Source organism: Bos taurus, chromosome 10 (genome assembly GCF_002263795.3).
Source record: "Bos taurus isolate L1 Dominette 01449 registration number 42190680 breed Hereford chromosome 10, ARS-UCD2.0, whole genome shotgun sequence".
Classification (NCBI taxonomy): Eukaryota; Metazoa; Chordata; class Mammalia; order Artiodactyla; family Bovidae; genus Bos; species Bos taurus.
The window spans coordinates 51886281-51890729 of record NC_037337.1 but is presented as its reverse complement, the minus strand read 5'-3'; the positions used below and the strand labels follow the sequence as shown (position 1 = coordinate 51890729).

At 41.4% G+C, this 4449-nt stretch overlaps 1 pseudogene; it reads left to right on the top strand.

Annotated features, from left to right (window-relative positions):
• Positions 1-4349: 4349 nt before the first annotated feature.
• Positions 4350-4449, top strand: LOC112448657 (uncharacterized; annotated as a pseudogene).

Below are 4449 nucleotides of genomic sequence, written 5' to 3'. Positions count from 1 at the left end.
TGACAGCATCTCTGATCAAAACAGACACCTCGTCATAGCATATTTAATGGAAAACACATAGAAAACAAAAGCTGAATTCTCCATCCAGGCTGTAGTACCTAATACATCAATGCTAAGAAGAAAACATTTAGTAAAACATTCCTTTAAGCTTCCCCTGGAATAGGCACTATTAGGAGCAATTAGACAGCAGTGCAACCCCCAAGTTCATAGTCTGGGGCAAACAAACCTGATGTGGACAAACAGGCACAGCATATCCACCCAACAAATATTTGTTGAGCACACATACCAATACTACGTGCCAGGCACCAAGTGAGGCTTTGACATTACACCAGAGCTTCCTTTTAAATTTCAAGTTCACATACACAGTCAAATCTGATCTTCATAAAACCAAGTGACATAGGCATTATTATCCTCACTTTGAAGACGAGTAAACTAAGGTTTGCCAAGATTAGATGAGGTCCAAGTCCATATGACCAGTGTCACTGGGGAAGTGCCACTTTTCTGCATTGGGGAAAATTCCCAGGGAATACTTACTTTTCCTTCATGCCCTGGGATACTATGTACCCTTTCCTATCTGAGCCAAAAGCCTGATCCTCGACCTCTACATGCACTGTACCTCAGAGGTCTCTGCACTCTTTTTAGAATAGGAAGCATATGTAATGATATGCTCAGCTTCAAGCAACGGAAAACCAAAATAAGAGTGACTTAATCAATAAAAGAAAATTATCTTATATAACCACAGATCTGAAAGTACACAATTCCAGAGTTGACACCTTAGCTCAAAATTTTCACAAAATAAATAAATAAAATTGCACGGAAAGAATCAAGATCTTTCCTTCTTTCCACTCTACCATCCGTAGGCTTCTCACCTCATGGCTACAAAATGGCTGCTACAGCTCTAACCTCATATTCTCATAGGACTGTATCTGAAGGCGGAGCCAGGTCACATGACTATCCAGCAGGATGGGTAGGGGGAACGGAAGAATCTGGTATTTGTGACTTTCATGGGGGTATCAGGGAGGTGTGGGCACAAAGACAAAAGCTGGCAGTGGCTATTGAATAATCACCAGTCTCTGCCACAGGTCACTTTATGATTTCTAATTAGGGTCAGAGCTGAAAACTACTGCCTCCTGAGCAGAAATGTGAATTTCTTGACACTGTTGGTTGCTTTATTAGTTTTCTGTCACTCCATTATAAATAACCATGGGCTTAGAATTTAAAAGGACTTCCCTGGTGGCTCAGACAGTAAAGTGTCTGCCTACAATGTGGGAGACCCAGGTTCGATGTCTGGGTTGGGAAGATCCTCTGGAGAAGGCAATGGCAACCCACTCCAGTACTCTTGCCTGGAAAACCCCATGGACAGAGGAGCCTGGTAGGCTGCAGTCCATGGGGTTACAAAGAGTCAGACATGACTGAGCGACTAAACTTAGAGTTTAAAACAATACCCATTTATTGTCTCACAGCTCTATAGGTCAGAAGTCTGGGAAGTGTTCTCTGAGAGTGTTCTCTGCTAGGGACTTGGCTAAAATCAAGGTGTTACCTGGGCTGAGCTCTCATCTAGAGTTACTGGGAAGAATTCACTTCCAAAGCATTCAGATTGTTGGCAGAATTCAGTTCCTTGCAGCTGTAGGATTGTCTCCATGGCCTTGCTGGCTATCCACCAGGGATTGCTCTCAACTCCAAAGGCAGCTCTCCATCCTTACACACGGCCCTCTCCACCTCCAACACCAGTAACAGTGCGCTGAACCCTTCTCATGCTTCTAGTCTCTCCCTTGCTTCCTTCTACCAGCTGCTGAAGACAGTTCTGTGCTTTTAAAGGGCTCCTATGTTAGATTAGGCCCATGCAGGCAATCTGCCTTTTGTCATGATCACTGAAGTAACACCAGAGGGTGAAGATCATGGGAACCATCTCAAAATTCTGCCTAGCTTGGTCACCATTGAAAAAACAAAAATCAGGATTTATTCTTGGGATTGGGGTAGGTTCACCCTTCCCTGAATCATGATAAAGGCAAAAGGACTCCCAATCAAAACTAGGGCTCTACAGGCAAAAAAAAATTAAAGAAAATAGGGACTTCTCCGGTGGTCCAGTGGCTAAGACTCAGCGCTCCCAATGCAGTTCAATGGTGTGCAGGTTCAATCCCTGGTCAGGGAACTAGATCTCACATGGTACAACTGAGAGTTCACAGTCCACAACTAAAGATCTGAGCTGCCGTAACTAAGACCCGGTACAGCCAAACAAATACATAACTAAATATTTCTTACAAAATGGAAGAAGAGAATGGCTTCTGAGTTTACAACCAAGAGTGTCTGATTCGATTAACTTTTTCTCTGTGAACCTGAGATATCCTGATTTAGTTACATAGTGGAATACTATCTAGCTTATGGACATTTTTTTTTCTTTTTATGAGAACATGGTGTGTAAGAACCACTGACCAGGACAAGGATTCCTGCTTTAACTTCTCCCACCTCTCCAATGCTCACAACCTCCCACCACCTGCTCCTCAGCCAGCACTGTGCCCCCAACATGGACTCTGAAGAATGCTGACCAACAGGGAGTTTGATAGAGTTTCTTACGACAAAAGGAGTGTGCCTACATGTCTCTAATGTCTCTTTTTAACTGATTTGTTTCTATTAGGAAAAAAAGACAAGGGTTGATGGAACGAGGAGGCCCATCTCTCAGAATTCACATAGAGCAGGTTCCAACACTGCCCATGGTGTTTGTAATGAGCCTGTGAAGACCTTTCCATGTCCTTCTAAAGAGAAATTGCTTGCCCTCTCTTCTACAGAAATGCTTCATTACAAGCTTTTTCAATGCATTTTTTTCTGTTTCATTGCCTTAAATCCAACTCAGGCTGCCTATGTTTTTTATTTCAATTAGTTTTCTCTGTTTTATGACATCTATTTAGATTTAATTTTTTTCCTCCACCAAAAAGCATAAAACCCCAAGTCAGATGTCTCCACAGAGAGGTTATATGGACAAACACAAGGAGATCATTAAGAACTGCCAATTATCAACTCGGAACAGCTCAATGCCTTATAAGAACACTTTACTTTCATAGACGCTTGTGTTTACCTTTTATTTTAAGTGCTTTCAAGCCCATTCTCTTGAAGTACCTTGCCTTACTAAGGGCCCTGCTCGTTTGTTCTCATCGCCTCCTTCATTCGGAAGAACCATCAATCAGTTTTCGAAACAAGGCAGCTTCTTTGTAGAATCAAAAGCCACCACATCACAGCTGGTGGCAAGAGAATGCAATGGGCATTGTTGTTTGTACACCAGCCTTCATCTCTTTGAGAAGTACCTCTGTTTGAAATGAATGAGGCAGACAAGAGTAGTGGCTTCAAAAGCAACTATCCTCTTCTGGGTTTTTCTTGTTGAAGGTTCTATACAGCACTATTACTAGGAAGAAACAAGACTAAAAGGCAAATCTAAGAAAGCTACAGGTTTCTTACACAAGAGACACTCACCTGGCCTCAGCCAGGCTCTGCGTCTGGACATTTGCCTTTACTTTGTAGATTTCGGTTTAAAAGGTTAACATGAAAGAGGCTCTTTATTTTTCCTAGTGATTTGGCATAAAAATGACATGAACTTCCCTTACCAGAAGCCTAGCCCAGAAATATAACAGGCTCCTCTCTTTACTGATGCCTCTTAAGGGGGTCATTGCTGATAGGAGTAGAGCCAGCCATCACTAGCATTGCTATGGTGATGACTTTTGGACCAGGGGACTGGCTGATCCTTGGCCCAACTCTTCCATCTAGCTAACATCAATTCTACAGCAGGAGATTTCCTTATCCCCTGATTCATTTTATATTTGGCTGGGATATTGGAAAGCACTAGTTTTCTGTAATACTTCATGACTCTTATGTAGGTTCTTAATGATCCTGATGTTAATTAGGACATAAAGTCTTAAGTTAGTGGAAAACTTAAAACAGTGTTCAAAGCTTATATAGACGATCATCCTAATAACTGGCTTGAGGATCATCCGTTTCATTTTCTGTCTGCAGAGGGTTTGCAATGACTGCTTAAGAGTTTAGCACAAATACCTGGCCCATGACCAGGAAGGGAAAAGAACAGTACAACATGTATTTGATGTGTAATTTCAATCATGAGCTTATCTTATTTTTCCCACCTTGTGTTTTAATTCTTTTGAACAATGCTAAATATAAAGGAAATATAAATGTATTCTCCAGAAATCCATTGGATTTCTTGCTATTAGGATGGGAGAAAAAAGTACAAAGGTTTTTCTGGCCAGGAAGAGCAAATTGCCAATGCGAAGCACCTAGAACATATTCTGTGTAAAAATCAAATGGAATAACTTAAATGTATATTTTCTGTTGAAGGAAAAATATATGTACATATGCACACATACTAAAATTGGAATGATACAGAGAAGATTAGCATGGCCCCTGCTCAAGGATGACATGCAGATTTGTGAAGCATTCATATTTTAG